General features: G+C 38.9%; 1 long non-coding RNA gene across 1 annotated transcript; it reads left to right on the forward strand.

Moving 5' to 3' along the window:
- The first annotated feature begins 10,557 nt into the window (after window positions 1–10,557).
- On the forward strand, window positions 10,558–14,086 carry LOC125320097. The gene is made up of 2 exons (XR_007200988.1): window positions 10,558–10,594; window positions 13,260–14,086. It is a non-coding gene; the product is annotated as an uncharacterized LOC125320097 (long non-coding RNA).
- The last annotated feature ends 7,288 nt before the right edge of the window (window positions 14,087–21,374 follow it).

Consider the following 21,374-nt stretch of genomic DNA (forward strand, 5'->3'; position numbering starts at 1 on the left):
GAAATTATGCTTATTATTTAGTCTTTCTTATATTAATCTGCATCAAATGGTGAGTATTTAGATTTATGAGCAGCTCCCTCTGTGAACTCTTTTGAGATAACCTTTCTGTTAGTGCGCAGAAATTGTATGGGAATTTTGGGCAAAAAAATTGTTTTCTTGGAAACTCTCAAATGAATTATCAGAGTTTCTTTTGCTGCTACTTGCCTTGGATTTCTTATATTACAAAATCAATGTCTCAAGTCAACATTTGTCAAAGGTATTATAGAGAATTCAATATATTGTTCTATTGAAAAATTACCAGAATTACACTGCTAAAGCTTAAAAAAAACTCCAATCCCAAATTTGTAATATGCACAGTCACATATGCATACCTCAGTTCAAGAATTTTATTTTCACTAATAGCTTCAGCCATGCAGAATATGGTGGTGTCCTGATGGAAAACTTTGGTTAGCAGATGTGTGTTGCTTTATTTTTTTCCTTTCCATTTGCAAGCTTTTTTGGAGAAAAGTCAGGCCCCATGACCCAAATATGCAGCCTCAGGGCACTGTGTGAAAGGATCTGGTAACTCAGGTTCTTCCACTAATCCAGGTCAGCATCTGTCCCAGACACAGATTTTATCCTGCAAGTCCCTGTGACAATGTGCAGCAGGAAATGCCAAATTATTATCCTTCTTTACAAGACTGAGTGAAATCCACAAAGGATGCAATAAAGTTGATTACTAGGCATTGTCTTTCACTTGGAGGCAAATTTATGGATTCCTGGGGCTTGCTTCTTCATTCAAGGGGAAAGAAATAGAAGCATTATCAGACACTAAGTATAACTATCAAATCATGGACTGGCATTCATGCAAGTGGGAACCTGAATTATACAGAATCATGGAGTCACAGAATCATTTAGGCTGAAAAGACCCTTAAGATCACTAATTCCAACCATTAACCTCACAGTGCCAGTTATGAAGCCTTTTTATCTTTCTTTCCATGACTGCACAAGAGTAATTTAATGAGAAAGAAGAATGACTTCTGGGACAGTACCAGAGTCTTCTGAACTTTCTGGTCACCTTATGCCTTTCATTTATCATGGAATCATAGAATGGCTTGGGTTGGAAAGCACCTTAAATATGATCTAGTTCCAAACCCCCTGCCATGGACAGGGACACTTTCCATTAGACCAAGTTGCCTGGGCCCCCTTCCAATCCAGCCTTGAACACTTCCAGGGAAAGTGGTAGGACTTTACGTGTAGCTCTTTATAGGATCATAAGATAACTCCGGTTGGAAATTCAATTCCATGCTCAAATCAGGAATTATAAGGGGTTTTAGGTCCTCCCAGAGCTTCTCCTTCTTTTCCTTTTGCCCTCTTCTTGCATTGTCATTAGCTTTGTTGGAAGTCCTCCTGTCACAGACTCAATAGCTGTCATCTTTGATGTAGGCATGGGTCCCAGCAACTAGCAGCCTTGGATCAAGTGTGCAAATTCTGCAAAGTCCATAAGGATCTGGGTGTTCTCTGGAGTGAGACTGAGCAAAAATAACTTAAGCAGGAAGATGTTCCTCGGTTCTGGGAAACCTTCCAGTGCCAACCAAACAACACTTTTGTAACATTAGCAGCCTTGCCAGGTTATGTCCTTTTCTTAGTGCAGTGTGTTTAAACAAATGGGGAGGAAAGAATAGGCCTTCCCTCTTTCCCCTTCTGCCTCAGCAACCTCAGCAAGTCAGGTAAGTGCAAAAAAACTCTCACAGATGTTACTTTGCAGGTGGATGGAAAGTCCAATGTCATCTCATTCTGTCCAAAGACAAGCACCTCTGGGTGATGTCTACCTATAGCCAGTGGTATAGCACTGGAGTGTACTGAAGGGAAAGAGGGAGCAGTTAGCTCCTCCCACCCTGGTTAGCTCTCTGCTGAGTGCAAGTTGCAGGCACTCCATGGCTTTCATGTATGTCTGTACCTGCTCTGGCAGAGGAAGGGATTTTATTACATACTTCACTGGCGTTAGAGAAAGAATTTATGCTCGTGGACTTTCACTCCTAACAAGATATTCCCTTTTTACTAATGTGATTTAAGATGGTGTGAGAAGTATCACATTTAATAAAAGATTTATTGACTACTATGCAATCCATTGAACAATGAGACAAAAGACAGGCTGCAGATCCACAACTATCTGCTGCAGTTCAAACTGCAAATCATGTGGTTCCTGATAGAAAACTATCTGTATTTTATCAGGGTTTTTTTCTTATATTTTTGTTATTTTCTAGCCCAAAGAGACAGCAGTTCACATTCCACATGTTAATAGGCCTGGGTCAAGGAAGAGGGATATTTCCTATTTTTCTTAACAATAACATTTCATAACATTATGAAAGAGAAATTTTTTTTTTGAGGGGGGAGGGGGTGGAAAATAAGAATGCACTAGTCCGCAAGCCTGACATAGTTGGTATGTGCAGAACACATAAAATAACTTTGATTTCCAAACATGACAAGTTCTCTATAACCACTACTTACTTCATCATGAGGTCATTTACTTCACCAAGTAGCAATCTTTGTTAAAAACTATCATAAAGTAATGTCATTACATTAAATACTGCATAATTTAATTCCTTATGTTTAGAATAGAAAATAAATTTTTTTTCTGCCTTTAAGTCTGCCATTTGCACATTAATTTCTCATTCAGCATGATAGATATGCAAGTATACCATTATTTAATGTTTGGTTGCTAGATCATAATAATCCCTTTGCAATATTTTCATAAATAAAACACAAATCCAAGCATTTATGCGTCTGAGAATAATAGCTATTAGTAAAGACCTTCAAGTTAAACTTATGTCAATCTTTGTACAAGGAAATTACAAATATAAACTGTTTATTTTGTTACCTCAGGTAATAAAAAAATCTGATAAATTCTAACCCACATCATCATTTCAACTGCCACACTTGCACTATTCTTGTTGATATGCTGAAGAGCCACGGATCACAGCAATAGATTCTGGCACTTAATTATTAGTTATAAGTAATTTGAGATTAGTCTGACAGATTTGTGTTCTGGGCAGATGTAACACCTCCTGAACTCTTCACAGACAACCTGATAATGAGTCACAAACATTTGGCAGTAGGTCAAAATAATAATTCTCATCTAACAAAAAAGACATGCAATACTGGTTAGTGTCATCTGTCATTTGTCCATATCTGCCCCATTGACTATTTTTCTTCTTTTTTTTTTCTGTTAAAAATCACTTGCTGATAGATGCTTCAGTTCCTGAAGTAATATGAAAAGGAAAGATTTAGACAGGATATATACACTTTTCTCATCAACATGAAGATATTATGAGCAGCACTTCTGTGCGCATAGCAGATATTATTGGCAAGATCAGCAAAACCAGAGTATTTTAGAAGCTTAGTCCTAGCCACAGAAGGTACTAAATTCTTAAAAATGCAGCACTGCGGCCTATCTACAAGACAGAATGATGACACAGGAAAAGAAAATATGACAAGAATGTCAGAGAAACAGAGTGGGCAACTTCATTCAGCTGTTACAGGAGACTCTGAGAAACCAGATATGGTGAACTGTCCCCATCTCTGTGGCCCCCAGCATGTAATTTAATCCCTCCTCCTACTGCACAGTTGGATAGTTCATCCAGAAGGGGCCTAGGAAATAGCACAGGTCTGCAGAGCAGCTATCACAAATGGCCTTGACTTCACTTTATGATCCTAAAACCCATCTAAATTATGCTTCCACATGAAGAGCCCTATTGCATACATGCAAGCCCAGAGCATGTTGCAGCTTTTCCTACCAATATATACCCAAAATGCACTTGAGATATGTTTTATAATTTATAAAATTATCATAATGCTCACTTCTACTCAAAATCAGAGTACATAACATTTTCTGATGTTTGTTCTCTTCTGTTTCAAATTTTTCACTCTAAATTTCTGTATATACTTATTGGACCTTTACAAGCCAAAAAAAATTGAGTCTTTACAGAAAAGTCAGAAAAGGAGTGTTGTTACTTTTTGAAGCTGTTTATTAAAAATATCTCCTCCTCTTTATAAGCCTCTTTTTATCTGTAAAATTCAAAGTTTATTAGGAGAATGCTGAAGTGGATTTGTCTGTGATTGTTTGTGATAATCTATGATTATCTTCTGTGTAGGACACCAGGTAAATACTACGTGAAAAGGATTTACATGTGTAGCTTCAGGTGTGTGCAAAATTGTACTCCTTTAAGAAACTGGAATCCAAAAATCATGAGATTTGTATAAAGAATATGACATTTAAAGAAAGCAATATCTTTCGGTGCTCTGTCACATTTGTTTCTTCTAGGAAGTGCTCAGGTAACATTTTCAATCTTTTCTCTGAAACTCTAAGGACTAGAAAGCTACACTCCACGGTGTGAAATACGACCTTCTTGCCTTTTAAAACATCTCTGGGATTTGGATTTTAAGAAACACAGCAGTACAGCACAAGACTTAGGACAAATCCATGAGAGTTTTCCAGGTTGTCTGTACTCAGCCTGTTTTTAGTTTGTTTTGGTTTTTTTTTTTTTTTTTTTTTGGTAGAAGTCATCTGGCAGAGCAAACATGGCTGAAAGAGCTAAATAAAATAGTGAGAACACTGAAGGCGTAAGAACGGAGACATGGGAATGTTGGGGGCGGGGTGTTTCTGAGTTAAGCACTTGCTAGGAGAGGCTAATGGGAAGTAATGAGAAGGAAAGTGGGGGAGTGGAGCAAAAGTTGTGGAATGAGTGAACTGATTCTTGTTAAGTTTATGGCCAATTAATGTCTGCCATACTTGGGAATCAAAAGTTTAGCACGGGTTTCTCTATATTAAAGGCAGTTCTTTGAACAATAGAGCCCTTTTTCTGCAATTCACAGCTGTCAGAGATCATTTCACTCCCGGTATAATTCAAAAAAGTGATGTCTTTAATTGGCAGCATAAACACTGTTGGGCTAGTGTGTACTGAGCTTGATTTAGATGCTCAGTGTATGGCACAGTTTGCATCTGTCAGGATTTGTAAAGAAAAGCTGCATAAATAATTTTCTACTCACATTTGAAAACTGGGGGGGAAAAAAGGATTCCGAAATGTCACATACACAGGCTTGAGAGACGAAAGCAGGGTTAAAGGTGAAACTCTATCTTGAAGATCCTTTCACAATGGTCACTTCCCAGGTGAAGTGCCACTATACAGAGCAGTACTACCATAAGAAGGTATGGTGCATTAACTCTGCATTTTCTGCCTTTTTTTACATTTATCTTACCCTTAATATTTTAACACAGTCTTAGTTTAATTTACTTATTGGGTTGATGGTTTGCCTGTTTGTCTGATTATACTGCTTCTCATAAAACATCTAACAGATAGAACCACAGACATATTGTGTGTGGTAGTGTTACTGCTCCCATACTGTTCTGTATTTGTATTTTTTCAGCATCTCAATTAAACCCAGAGGTGTATCTGGACTACTCACTCTGTGAGGAATTCACAGCACAGACACAAAAAAACAGTTAGTAAAAGACCATGGAGTGGCTGAACACACTGCATCTGCAAATAGCCTCTACCCCACTGAAGTTCAGTTGATGTTCAGGTACAATCTGGAGATCTACAGACTTCAAAACACCAAGATTGCCATGAAATCCCTGAAAGAGAAAACTATGACTGAGGTTTTTTCATAAAACAAGCTCTATTTCAAATAGAAGGAAATGTTCAAAACTAGCAATGGCATGTAAGAACAGGTGTTTGTTGTGTATTCTTCCTTTTGTGTTGCTGTGGGATCCTGTTATAAGCACCTGTCCTTCCTGTGGCACAGATCAATACGGCAAAGTAAAAACCCATCTAACAGGGACAGTTTGCCTCACAGGAAAAATTCATTAATCCAACACACTGCAGCTGTTTATGTAAGCTATAACATATCAAAATCAAAATACACAACAATTCAACAACCTTCAGCATCACTAAACCTCAAGTTTGCTCTTGAAATTGAGTCTCTCAGCTAATGGAACCACCTGAGCCTGCTTTCTCTCCCCTCCACAAGGCATGATGCACTGAAGAATATAGGAAGAAATAATTTTTAGCAGAACATCTTCATTTTGGAGGAAGGGGGAGGAATGGTGAGAAAACGCGGCAATGAAAGTGGCTCCAGCCAGGAGAACTCAGTTGAGTTCACCAGAAGAATTCACACAACCAGCTGTGGTGGTCAGCAACCTGAGTTTAGTATAGAACTTTGCCGGTACAGTGAGAACCCATAATCCCCTGGTTCTGTCATTTGCATATTCTCTCCCAATTGGTTATTGTTTTCCCCTCCCAGTTCTATGTATGAGTTTATGTATATTCATTTCCCTTCACCAATATGTATATATTCTAGAAACTTCTATATTCCTCGATACCCCATTGGATCCTTCCCCAAGTCCCTCCTATGTGTTGTTCCCATTGGTTCCCTTACTGTTTACGCCCCCACACTTTTTCCGGACCCATTGGCAGAGATGCCTTTCAGCCCCACCCCCCCCCCCCCCCAATCTTGTACCTATAAAATCCCTGGACCCTCCTACGATTTGGCTCTTTGTGCCTGTCCCTTTCATGGAATAAACCTGTGTGGAAACCATATGGAGAGTCCACTCTCTTTACTTCTTTGCCTCTGACAGTGTGTGCCTTCTCAAACAGCTTAGAGAGAAGCCCTCTCAGGTGAGGAGCTCAATTCTGTCTACCTGCTATTGCTTGAGAGTCTACTGCCGTAGTGTGGATGAGACTGTGGCTAGACCTCCGGGCCCCTTTAAGCTAGCATGCAGCTCCCAGTCAAGAAAATATAATAAAAATCCAATAAAAAATGAGAAGTGAGAAATCTGTGTCTCCTGAAATTGAGTTTCATCCATGGAAATTGATCAGTGTTGACTTTGCTACCACAAACTCAGAGTTTGAGCTAAAACATTGTGTTGGGGAGTTTCACTTTTTTTTTTTTTTTCTTTCTTTTTCTTTTGTGATTCAAGGTGCTATAATCTTCACTGAAGAAAATTTAGCTCCCACCTCAGGAAAACACAGTTCAGTGATAGACAGAGGTCATCAGTGAGCAGTAAAGGAATGGTCTGTACAAATTAATCAAGTTTTCAACAAGCATCAAAGAGCTTTAAGAGACATCAAAAAATTAATGAGTGGCAACTATGTGTAAGGAAGGACAAGAACTGGGAAGGTTATCTGATGCAGAAGAGCCACACAAAAGAAAGCATGGTGATGTTTCTTGAACAGGTGGCCTGTGCAACATGGGCATAGTTGGATGAACGCAAAGGAGACAAAAAGGTTTATTACAGACAACTGAAAAATGTGTTATGGTAAAGGATACTGTGACAGGGGGTTGGAAGACAGAAGGACTCCACTTGCATTGCTAAAAAATATAAACTTGTTAGGGACTTCGGAAGAGGGAGGGGAAAGTCAGACAAGTGATATAGTTAACTTAGAAATTGGAAAGGGTATGAAAAAAATCATAGGGAAAACTGTCTGTACAGAGGACAGAATGGCTCAGAATACTTCATATTTCTACCTCGTAATTCTCTTGTCTCTTGTGCCTAGTGTGCATTTAAGCAGGATCCTACATAACAGGTACACTGTCCACCAAAGCACTCTTGTATCCCAATCTGCCTAAATAATAGGTTCTCTTGGCCTAGAAAACCCAATTTTCACCTTGAGAAAAAGCCCAAAGTATTTTAGGCTGTGTTTCTTCTGAAACAACACCAAATAAAGTCAAACATCAATTTGTTTAATGAAACAAAATGTTCGGGGGGAAAAATTGTTGCTGAGAAACCTCATCCAGGAAAGACCTCCTCAATATGGAAAACTTGAAACCATGTACACATATCTATAAAAAAATAATTTCAGTATTTAATTTGAATAGTCAGTGTAAATAACAACATTTGTTGGTATTTGGCATTGTAATTTTAAGAGCTGACACAGTGATGCAAATATAATCTGAAATGGGAACATGAGTTAGAAAACATTGGTCCCTTATTTAGTTTCATATGTTTCATACTCATCTGTAGAGGTTACCATATATTTGTGATCTATATTGGCATGAAAGGTTGGTCGGCAAACTGTTGAAGTAAGCCTGGAAATACCAGTTGTGTGCACTTTTCATGCCCTTTTAAAACTGAACCTGTATGGCAAGGGGAAAAGTAGTGAGATATTAGTTGTTTACAGGAACATTCTTGACATTAGGCCATCAGGCTTTTTGCAGGGAGGAGTCAGGAATGTGCCCTGTAACAAACCCCTTATGATTATGGATATCCTCTTTCAACAAAAAAAAAAACCTGTAAGTGAAACATGCTGAAATTTCTGCAGGTCTGCATGCATCTTGAGCCATTTACTAGCTGGAGAGAATTGTACCCTTTAAATCAGTTGCTATTTCTAAAGAGCTGGTCACCTAGATGAAGTGCACCAAACACTGGAACCTTTGTCCACCCATAAGTGTGGGGTACAGTTACCTGAACCAGCAGCTTATTAACAGGGGTAGGAGATGCACACTGGCCCAGTATCCCCAAAGTGCTAAATACCTTCTGACAGATGTTCAATAACACTGGCACAATTCAAAAGAGGTGTTCAACATCTCACAGGAGCAAGCAACAGTCTTGATCCCCAGAAATTAAAATGGAAAGTTCCCTCTGCTTTGAATAGGATCTGAAATTGGTGTAGAAAATAAGGAATTACTGGTACTAACTTTTCCAAAGAAAGCCAGTTAATTTAGCCCTACAAATATGAACTGAAGCCGAGCTAGCTGCACCTGCATAGTCCTCCCAAGAGGGAATTCAAAATAATGCTGTTTTTTCAGCTTATCAACCTCCCTGCATCTCTATCCTGATGTGAAATATGGAGAAAATGTATTATGCCGTACAGACCCTGCTCTCAATTAAGCTAATGTCAGCTTGTAACAGTCCCATTGTTATCAATGATCTCAGTCTGCATTTGAAAGGTGAGACTGTGAGCAGGGTGGGACCCACATCTGACGAAGTTTTATGACCTTATTGTTTTGTACTTTCTGGTGTCAAGAGTGACAGAAGAAGATTCCTGGAATGATTGCACAGGTGGTGTTAAATACCCATTAGCAGACTACAGGTATGGTTTAAAGTGATCACTTGTTCAAAGGAGTGGTTTTAAAATAAATAACTGTCAAGGAAGTATTACACCTTGTTTGGAAAAGAGAAATGTGATAGGAAAAAATTGCAGTCTTAGTATGTATCTCATTATAGTATGCATAAAGAGAATCAGCTATACCATCACAGCGCACTTTTGCATCTACAAGCATCCTTAATTTTGCGACCCTAGTTCTCTTTCCCTGATTACTTGCCAACAATAAAAATATAATGTTTAGCTACATTTTTCAAACTTTCTATAAAATAGATCAATTAACTCTCTGGTTCCTGTGCTAAAGGACTAGAGAAGTCTTCTTTTTGCATGGTAATGAAACTCAAGCATATACTGAGTATCACAATGCAATCATGAAGGAAAAAACCTTATGAAAATGCCTGACCCTGTAACACACCAGTCTCTCACTTGGCAGCTCTTACTCTCACATCCACTGTATCAAACATGTGGAATCATTCTGAAAAAGAAGTTTTACTCTGATGGGCCTAAAGAAACCTGTCTCACAACAATGCAGATTTCCTAAACAAAAGAGTAGAGGAAATGAAGTCTTGTGCTGCTGCTTATCATTTTTGCCAATGGAAGAGAGTTGGGTTACTTATGTAAGCTTCTTGTTGCATGTAATTTCCTTAAATCTGATTAGGGTAATTTAGTCTTTTTTAATTTCAACATAGGATAATTTAGTCTTTTTTAATTTCAACAATCTCTGAAAGCTGTGTTCACTACTTGCTTACCTAGGAGCTTTCTTCTCTCCTTTTTTCTCCACATACAGTAAAAAATGAAGTACTTGTATGGCTGAAAAAGACAGAGACATATCTTATATCCATAACAAATGTCAGTATAAGTTTGATTACAGAACTGTGAAGGCAACATGCTGACAGTTTTCAGACCAGCACCCTAACCTGTACCCTGTGAGAAGGCAGGCCACCCATTAACCCTAAGTCTCAATCTCAGTGTGACCAAATAACAGTGATGCCCTCAGAGCTAACTGCCTTAGGTTACAATGTAAGATGTAACCAAAAGTATGTTTTCTATCACCACCTGTTAAAACCAGGTGGGGCAGTATTCTTTACCTCTTCTGTGACACATCCCTGTTAACTCCCTCCAGGAGGTATCGTCTGTTAACGAGCTAGCTGTTAAAACCAGGTGGGGCAGTGTTCTTTGTCTCTTCAATGACACATCCCTGATAATTCCCTCTGGAGAGACATTTTTTCTGTTAATAGGCTATCAAGCCTCACTGCATGATTCATAAAATTATATCATCCCATTGTGAGATGCTCTGCTCAGGGGGAGGAACCAAGCATTCCTACCTGGATATAAACTCAGTCCTTACCTACTGGATTCCTAGAGGAGAAGAGCTACATAACCACCAGTGGACGTTCAGAGGAAGACCAGACCCTTCTACAGGAGCACCAGTTCAACACCTATCACTTCAGGAGGACTGCAGCCACCATTTAATCAGACTGCTACCACCACCCTGACTGATAGGGTGTCAGGTTGTATCCTGCTCTTTCAGTGTTTCTGTACTACTGCATTTATTTTTAATTTTCCTATTAAATTGTAGTTCTGATTTTAAGTCTCTCACTGGTTTGCTTTCAGACTAAAGTGCACTAACCCAGGCCTTTTGAATCCTAGAATATCTCAGGCTTTGCTCAGACTTTGCATATTGGAGGTTTATATGTTTTTGTCACTAGATAAGATGATTATTGTTGCATTACTCTGCTTTTATAATGTATTCCTCAATCAGCAGTTTCCAAATGTAGTTTCATTTCACCTATACTCTCTGGCTTCAGGAGGATCATTCTGTTCTGTTGTCAAGAGCTGGGCACGATAAAAACATGAAGCTCCCAAAATATTTTCCTTCTTCAGGCTTACAAGTGTTAAACATACATATGCAGCTTGGCACAGGAAGTAGGTATGTAACTCTGGTAGAGATTTCACTGAGAAACAATGAAGTCCGGTGTGAAGACAAAGAAGATAGTGTACACCTTTGCTCATAAATCTGGTTTTAATTACAGGATGGCTCAGCCTTTCAGAAAAAGGATCGATTCTGTGACCTTCTTTTCTTCTGGCACATGGGCTGGGGAATTGAATGCGAAATTCACTATTTAAGCATATGAAATATTTTTGACTAAGCTGTAACACGTTATCTTTTGGATCAGAAATAGAATGTGATTTGAGAGCATGATTCAACACTCATCCCTCTCAATCAACACTGAACTGGTATCCCAGCATGGTATTATTTCTGTGAAGAAGAATGGTACAGCCGGGGGCATTTCTCAAGCAACTGTTTAGGTCTTGGCTATTCATTGCAGTTAAAATGCTACTAAAATACAATCACAAATTGTTCCTAGTAAATGTCATGCTTGATAAAACCCCTGAAAAATGATGTCTGTTAAATATTAAAAGGCATGGGGGTTTTTGGTTTGGTTTGGTCTTTTGGAGTGGGGTTTTTTGACGTTTTGTTGGTTGGTTGGGTTTTACAGGGAAAAAAACAGAAAACACCTGGAAACTTAATAGCTATTTTGTACACAATATGACATCCATCAGAGGCATAGTCTCTGCCACACTTCATTGAACTGAGGTATCTGACCTAGGGCAATCAGCTGGCTGAAGTTACTGATACTGGTGATAACAGTAAGTTTGGTGATGCAGGTGATTCAGTTTTATTACTCACTCACCAAGTCACAGGGAGCAGCTGGGCATAATCAGTCACATGATCAGTCACATGCATGGAGTAAGGTGTCAAGAAATTCAAGGACCAGGATGAGTTTTGGCTGAGTTGCTTTTTAAGACACCATGGAGTGAAAGACGTAACAGGATGAAGTCCAAGCATTGTAAAAGCTCCACTAGTAATATCTGAGAGCCTGAATAGGGCAGGAGAGTGATGAAGCTCAGGTGTTTCTATACTTCACCACTACTGGGGCCAGTCAGAGGAGGCAGATTTGGATATGCCAGGACCAGTCATTGTTGGGGTCTCCTCCCCCTGCCAGGTAGTCCTGGGAGAGGGGCCCTGAGGGGACAGAGACGGGGTTTCCTAGCCCCTGGTCAGCCTCGTTCCCATTGGTTGTTTTGTGTTCCCTTGTGCAGGGAAGGACCCTGGGGTCCTGTGATTGTAGCAGTTCCTCGGCAGAGCCCCGGCCATGTGGCTGGAGAAATAAACATCTCTGAAAACATCTATCAAGAATCTGTCTATATATAATTCTTTTCCATGGCCTCCTTGTTTGGTGCATCGTGTTGCAGTATCCCCACTGCAACAAGTCATATTATTTCTCCTTCTATGTACCAGACAGGGACGGTTTTCCAGTCAGGATAAAAGAGGTTTTCTATTTTCTAATGACTGATATTTGCTGAGAATGGATATGACGTCATCTGATAAAAGAAATCCTTTCTCTTTACAGTGTTGCCGTAATTCAGGTGGCAACTCCTTTGTCATATCACAGCAGTCCATACATTGATAGTCTTCTCAGTGCACAAGGCTGAAATCCCCACATCTGCTGGGGGAAAGGATGCCTTCCAATGTGTAATGAGAAAATGACCAAATATACCACCTTAACACTGCATGTCTCATGACAGCATGGAAGGAGGTTGTTTTCTCAACAGAAAATTCAGGTTATATTCCTTTTTGATGAGAAATTTGTGGCCCAGATTTCCAAGAGGTTTGGCACCAGAAGTGTTTTCCTGAGTTACTGTCTGTAGCTGGCAGCCTCTGTGTGGCCAAGTATTAGTGGCATAACTTAGGTAATACTTCTTCTTTCTCTGTTTTGACCATTCATGTCCAGAAATTGCTGGAAAGCGTCTTTCCAGCAGTATCAGGTATCTCTTGAGGTTTTTTTTATTATTATCATTGTGTATAGTCATTCTTACTGAGTATCGTTTTTGACATTCAAATTTCAGGATTTCAGATATCCAGGGCTCCTTCAGCCCCATCATTGCCCTCATTGCAAGTTCTTGCTTTCTGAATTTAATTTACTTAAAATGTTAAGTTAAACCATTTATTCTGTAATGAGTCATTTTACTTTCCATGCTGCTTTCCGAAATTCAGAGGTCAGTAAGGACAAGGAATCTGTAAATACAAGTAACACCAGTATGAGAGTGAGTCAGATATTCCCTTTGTTAAAATAATCTAATGATAACAATATGTTCCTTTCTTACCACAAGGCAGAAAACTCCAACTTTATAATGAACTCCTTGGTGGCTATCTGACTTCTTGCAGTGGATGTGCTCCTCGGCTAAGAATCAGATCTTTGCAGGAGGGCATGAGAATGTATTCTCAAGGAAAACAGACTTCACACGATAAGATGTCATCCATTCACCTAGATATGTAACAGAATTTAAGCATGCCTTTGATGTTGCAGCTTTGGCTTCATACCTTTTACCACTTCTGAAAATGATCCAGCTTCCTCTAGACTGCATTGGACAAAGGTTTTGGACCTAATATTTGGACACCAAACTTGTATTTAATCTGGAAGATATTAGACACCACTCTATGCAGCGCTAAAGGAAAACTGTGTCCAAGAAAGCCTTCCTGTACAGTTCTTAGTAACAGACAATCCATACCGGGACTTCTGAGAGGATTCCAGGACCTGTGTACAAATTCAAACTGCTTTTCTGTAGTATCTCTCAAAGGTTCACCTTTCATCAGAAATACCTATCTACAGTTAGGCATACCGACTTATAATTCACCTTGCTGATGTTTATTCACCAGCACTCTTATCTTAGAACTATTATGAATCCTAGACTTTCTTTCCCTAGCAGAGTGAGAGACTGCGATCAACACATTTAAGATGTCATATCTTCTGTTAGAAAGTTCTGGACTTGGTGAAAGCCTTTCTAAGATTTGCACTGCTTTTTGGTCATTGTTACGACTGAAGTTTGGATCGTGCAGAGACAGGTGTGATCATATCCAGCTGAAATGTATTTTCAACAGACTTTCAGTTAAAATTGATAGGAATTTCCATGACACAAAAGCTGTAAAATAATAATAATTATTTTATTATATAAAATATATATATTTTATATATATATATAAAAATATATATAAAATAATTATATATATATATAAATATAAATATAAATATATTTATAAATATAAATATAAATATAAAATATATAAAATTAATATATATATAAAAATATATATAAATTATATAAAATATTATATATAAAAAAAAATAATAAAAAAACCTGTCAATTCTCAGCTTTTGGACATTTCTAGTTATTTCCTTATAAAGTATTTCAAAGCTATCCATTTGCTCAAGTAAAATCCTGATTTGGGAAGCAGTAACAATTTGTGTATTTGTGGCTGGGTCAACTGATGAACTTCCAGTAATTTCTGTAGCATTATACTGATGTGGTCCACTTGAAATGCCAACACAGGCTTTGGAGAGTTCACTGATAAAACTACATATTAAATAGAAATAAATCCAAACCATAAAGTTTGATGTCTCCTATTGTTGCAGCCTCCTTAAAATATAATGTGTTTGTACTTTGAAATGAGGCCAAAGCCATGATATAACTGTGCTCCAGCAGCCAACCTCACATCTGTACTTCTGCTGCATTCACAAGTTGTAGCTCTAGAATTTGGCTCCATCTTTCAGTTTTGATGTTTCTGTGCACTCAGGTTGCAGGTGAGCAGCAGTCATATAAAAAAATCTGTGAAGATCCTGATCCATTTGGCTGCAACCCCAATGTATTTAAAAGCATTTGGGGAATTATTTTTCTCTCTTTCATTCTGGTTTTACATTGATGCTGTTCTCTTTAATCCCGTGTAATTCTTTCGGGGTTGCATTAGTTTAAGTGATAGGAGAATAAGGCTTTACTTAGCTACATACCTTCCCAAAGGACAATTTTAAGTTTTAGCATATATCCTTATTTGTCTTTTTTTCCCTTTTAATCCTTGCCAAAGCTCAAAACATCTGAGAAGGATGAACAGAGAAGTTATGTGTAATGGGTGATTTTTTATACGATAACTTATCACCAAGACAATGGGAGTTTTTTATTCCTTCTACTCTGTCAGTAGAAATTGGCTCCAAGATACAGGAGATTAGCTGAGCCTCAGTGACAAAGTAAGACAAACCAAAATTAATTAAAAGAAAACAGGAGTCTTTGTCCAGATCACATTGATGGTAATTTTCTAGTTTCTTCAATTTCATTACAAACAAATCTTTTTAAAACCCATATTAAAGAGGCTGTTAAATGAATCTAACCTGCTGTACAGCTTTCTAATCCCTTTGCAATATTTGTTACCTTCTCATCAGCTTCTCAAAAGATATATTAAAACTACCTGGTTTCTTCATAGCTAAAACAAGATGTCAGAGACATGTTGCTGTTTTCCCCTTCCATTTTTTCAAGGATAAGCCATGAGGCAGCAACTGAGGACTGCAGCTAGTTCTTTATAGGTTATTTTGTAAAGATGCTGTGTGTTAGAATTTTGAATTATTGCTCCATTAATCAGGCCACTGCTTTAGTACTGTAGTGAGGCAGTGTTTCTGACTAATGCATGATTTAAATCAGTGGAACACCTTAAAACAAAGCATCTGGAAATGCATCAGAGCAGCTGCTGGGCTGCCTCATTAGACAGACACTTGACAGAAGGCAGCCAGAAGGATCCTAACACTCATCCTGGTAGGCAGTGAGAGCTCTGAATAGCCATAGGACTTGAGCTCAAAACCCTTCCAGAAACATTATCTCAAATTAAGAATAATAATTCACCCTAGATTTGCAATGAATGCATTGTTCTTTGATTTTTTCAGATATGCTACTGAGTTGTTCTGAGGAAATTCTGGTGATGCCAGCAACTTCTCTGTGGAAATTAGGAAATGCTTGTGGACTCTGATACTTGAGCTGGTAAACACAACTGACTCCATCAATTTCAATACCATTGTCCAACCATGAAACAGAGACATATTGTACAACATGATCTCTTTCCAAAAAAACCCAAAAAAATGCTGACAAACATAGCTTAGATTCTGAGCATTGAAGAATCGTTACCAGCAGCTTTTAAATCACAAGAAGACAAAGAATTACCCACAGGAGGTACTGGGCAAGTATTATGAAATAATAAAAAATTTTAAACACTGAAACTGCATATAATTGGTTTAAGAGTTCATAAGTCTACTTAGTATTAAATGACTGTTGCTTACACCATTCTTCCTGACAAAAAAAATTCCTTCCCAGTCATCACCCACTTCATAAAGGGCTTAGAGGCCATATGCCCTATACAGGAACATACAGCTGAGGATAGCCTTGAAACAGCCTTTCTAGACTGAATAGTAGCTTTCCCACACTCCTCAAGGCTTTCGACAGCACGCATTTAGCACCCAGAGTTTTGGGAGCATTTTCACAGCCCCAAGGCAAGCTTGCACTCATACAAGTCATGATGAAAACATCCTTTTGTCATTAATAGAACTGATTCCCTTTTGTGTCTGGCAAAACACAGATTTGCCTGCATAACCAATTTTTAGGGGTGACTAATGGGGAGGGTTAACTGCTAAAGCTTCTTTGAATAGGCAGCTTCAGTAACATGGAGCAAAAAGGCTTAGTGCCGGTCCTGTTCTCACCAGTGCACACCTGTGCCACTGCACCAATTATCCTTTGAAGTTATGTTCTTCCTGCTATCCATTTGAAGAGACTGGAAGAGTACCCATGGAGAGGCAAGGGTCTCAGCATGGTCACTGGTGAAACCCCAAGGCCATAAGCTCAAAACAGCTAAATTCCCATCCCAAGAGATGTAGAAACCAGCCCTGTGAATTGGCTGGATTAATGGTCCCCTGAAAGTGCAGCTCATAGTCTCTTCCAATGGCACTATCCCACTGAGGCTTTGTTGTGACATTTGAAGGACAGGGATCTTTGACCTGAGCATGGCCAAGAGTCTGGCTTGTAACTGAGGCCGCCAAATCTGGCAAGGAATGTTGTGACCAAACTTCTGAACTGGAGCTGAGACCTAAAATTTTCTTTACAGATGCTGTGGCAGAGAAGACCCAAAATTTACTGCTGTTTTTCTGGGTCTTTTGTATTAGGCAAGGGATGCCAGAAACAAAACAATGTGGAAGTATCTTCTGGCCCATCTTGGTACATACCTGAAACCATAACAGCTTTGCTGCTTAAGCCAAGAACTGCCTCCTTGTGATGGTGTGAGAGCACTGGGAGCCAGTAGCAGGAAGGGGACCAGCATGGGACCCTAGTGTCTCACAGGGACAGCCTGGTATCACTGCTTACAGGAGCCAACTAGCCGCAGCTCTGAGCTCAGTTCCTGGAAGTCACAGGCAGGAAAACACCGAGGAAACCTTGAAGAACACAGCATTTCACTTCACAAGCTTATTTAAGATTTTTCTTCCCCCGTGCCTGCTAATGGATCTCCTAGCCATCAAGGAAGCTTGCAAGTTAATTTTGAGTGTAAGAAAGTACTATAATTAGATGCAAAGATCCAAACACTCAACAGATAAAAAACCCTGTTCATTCCAGGAACATTTTAGCAACTGTTGACTGGTAGAAAGTAAGCAGATTTCAAAAAGTGTCACCCTGCCATACCACTGCATGCCATTCCAAGATGAACATTGTTTCTAAATATATTTCCTGTGAATGAAAGAGGAAAACAAATCTAATTTTAAAGAAACAAAACCAAACCAAATGTGCACAAGAGTATGCTTTAGGCTTTTTTTTCTTAATAAACGTTTTTACTTACTTCAGCGGTACCAAGTCAATAAATGTAACATGAGAGCTGATACGGTATTCGTTACCACCCTATTTAGCACCCCTGCTATCCTTTAAAACTGCACCCATTTGCCAGTTTCTCAGAACATGTAAATGAGTGTGGGAATGCAGCAAATACTTAAAACTGATGAAGGCATTTTGGACTTATCAAAACCACTTGTGCTTTTATGTTTGTGAAAGGTGTGATGTCGAGGTTTGGCACATTATCAAAAATAGCTGACAGTATATGAAACTCATTAGACTATTGCCAAGAAACATACACTAAATGATCTTTGCATTAAAGACCCTCTGTCAGTTCAGATCACTGCTAGCAGACACTGCTGGAGTGTTTTTACCTGCAATTAAAGCTACTGATTGACAGATCTTCCATTTATGAATGGTCAATGTCATTTTACATAGTCATCTACCATATCTAGTATAGAGATATGAGTGACTCTAAGTCAGAAAGTAGTATTGGTGGTGGCTGACTGAAACACAAAGACTTCTTTTAAACAGGAAAATGCTTTAGGTAAGCGTGAATGTTTGGTTAAATTCCTTTTTTTTTTTCACAGGTGTGAACAAGCATGTCAGTTCTTGAAGGTTGTCTTCTTTTTTGCTACTCACTTCCTTGAGACTGAAACTTTGGAGGTAGGGTACTGTGATGCTGAAGGTTCTCATCCCAGAGGAGATTTTAATTTACTTTCAAATGCCAACATTTGGCATGTGGTCAAATCAAACCACATGACACATAGAGGGAATTTCCAGACAATACTATGGAAACAGGTATGTCAAGAAATGAAAGGCCACCAAAGGAAAAGAAAAGGAAATCCAGATTAATTCCCTTTATGACTCCCTCATAAGAGTTACACAATACTTTTCTGCGATTTTGCCTTCCTTCTTACAAGATAGGTCATGGGAACTGACACATACATATCTCAGTGCAGATATGTACACACACACATGTGCACACACTCTGTTAATGTTACCATGACCATACACAATTGCCCATATAAATGACTGTTGGTACTAAAAAGCCAGCTCTGAATTTTAATTTTGCACACGATTATGTAATTACCTGCAAATTTTAGAAATGCATGTTTTTTAAGTTTTGGCTCTCTGTACATCTATTCAGGTTAGAGATCAGACTCTGAGAGTGGAATATGGAAATCTCTTTTTAAAATGCTACTGTCTCTAGTAATAAGTAGCAGATAAAGAAGAAATGTTTCAGGTGGTGTTATAATTGTGTTTTGATTAATGTTATACTGGAAAGAAAGACAGGGAATCTTTTCCATGATAGCACTGCAGCAGACTGAGATGGGAATGTCAGAGTAATGAACTCTGTTAGCACAAGTCTGTAATTTCTTTAAAGTGAGGAAAGTACTCCCTAATAAACCATAAAGCTGCTGATACCATAGTCATTAGACAAAAGGTCAAGAATCCATTAGCAGCTGCCACTGCTGAGAAAGCTGTTAAGACCAGTAGCTGAGTGACACAGCAGACCTACAGAGCCCTGCAGGTGACACAGGACATCTGATAAGAATCAGGCTTTGCAAATTCTAATCCCTTATCTCATTATAGGAACACAACCTTGCTATTGATTAATGTTTCCCAGGGCTTGACTCATGTCAGGTGGCAATGGATCAATAGCTTTCTAGCTTTTAATAAGGCAGCCAAGCTCCTCATTGAGATTTGCACATACAGCACTAGAAATAAGTTCCTGCTCCTGCGCTCTTGTGTTACTCCTTTTGATGGATGTGTTACGAAGTCCTGACCTCCACTATGTCTTCAATCAGAAATGGCAGGATACAATTCCTTGTTGTTAGACAGGCAGCATACTGCAGCTTTTTAATGATCACTTTGTCCTGCCCAAGCTTTTCTCTCTAGCATACCGTAAGTACCTATACTGAGCTAGAAGCTCATTTCTCTTTTCCCACCCCCTTCCTCTCCTCCTCCCTCCCACCAGTTTTGTGCAGTTCAAAACAAGGAAGTAAGGTGGTATCCCTGTATGAACAAACAAATAAATCTTAATACCACAACTATAGATGATGGGAGGTGCTGGATCCTGGCAATTTACTTCACCAGTCTAGCAAATAAGCAAGTGGAAAAATGATGATACCTTTCTTGAAAGGAAAACTTTACAAAGTGCTAATAAAGAGTTAAGCAAATTTGCATTACTGTACTCATGTGCAAGCCTAGTGTGACTGCAGGCCGCCTCCAAGTTGTGCTTGGGTGGTCCTCTACAAATTCGTATGCAGCAATTTATCAGTGGTATCTAGCAGTGATTTATGCAGCTGTCAAGCTGCCTTCATCAGTACAAGTGAATTGTGGGCACCATCAGCTAATGTGGACTCCTTCATAGTGTCTAAAGTAAATGAGGGCCAAATTAAAAGAAAAACAGCCCAAGGTACCACCCACTCATCTTCTCAGTTCTTTAATGACAAGTTCCCTCTACAGAAAAAACATCAGCTGCTCATATGAGACCACACTTACAGAGACCCCACTGTCTAATCACAGACAGCCTGTGAAAGTCAGCTCTCAGGGCCTTGGTTAGAGCAAGGAGAACAGGAAAAGTTGGCAGGGTTCCACCAAAAACTAAAACAGTATTGATGGCAAATAAAATTGACACATAACCAAATCAGTTAGTTTTCATAATAAATAATGATGCATTATTTTTTCAGGCAATAATATGAACCATCCAATGATGACATAATGCATCCATGTAGCATGTGCCTGTGTCTTTGTTTTAAATAGAACCAGTGCTGTAGTGTATGTTGGGTACAGCCACACATGGTGGTCTTAGCTGGTGGCTGATCCAGCCCAACAACCTCGGGTGCACAAACACACTGGTGCTTTGCAAAGGGGCAGAACAGCATCCCCGAGTCATGTGTGAGTGACATGCTAGTTATTTTTGACTAATTTATATGAAAATAGAGTGAGAAATATTTCTTGATTAAAATACTATCAATCAACAAATGGATCAGAAAAGCAGGCATACATACACATGCGCTCTCACACTTTTTTGGAAAAGATGCTTATATTTCCCTCCAATCTGAGAAGTTGTTTCTGGCAAGACCAGAAACTCGACCACTCTGAGGCATAATTAATCATCACTGATTTTGTTGTAACAGAAAATAAGTTTTTCTGCATAAAATTACAGTCTATCTTCATAATTTAACATGAACTTTTCAAGAGTAACTTGCACTTTCTTGAGCCAGTGGAAAAGAAGGAGCTTGTGAAAATAGGGTCCACATATTCAGCTTTACAGAGAACATGTTTAATATTGCAATTTTCAAGAAGGCAGAATGAAGGAATTGCTTGTGGACATTAGCAGGGTAAAAAGCTGTCCCTAAGCACAATGTGTATTAACACCCCAATTCTGCATAAAATTATCTAAGCCTAGGCAATCTGGCTGAACACTAACATGTGCTTGCCTAAAATATGTGTAATAATCCCCAGTGGTTCCAGCTGGTGACATCTCCCAAACCACAGTCCCCTTAGAAGATGCCATTCCCCTAGAATTCAAACAGGTGCTCTTGAGAACAAGAGTTGATCTTGTCCTCAATCTTTTTAACAATTTGCTCC

This window comes from Corvus hawaiiensis, chromosome Z (assembly GCF_020740725.1).
Source record: "Corvus hawaiiensis isolate bCorHaw1 chromosome Z, bCorHaw1.pri.cur, whole genome shotgun sequence".
NCBI lineage: Eukaryota > Metazoa > Chordata > Aves > Passeriformes > Corvidae > Corvus > Corvus hawaiiensis.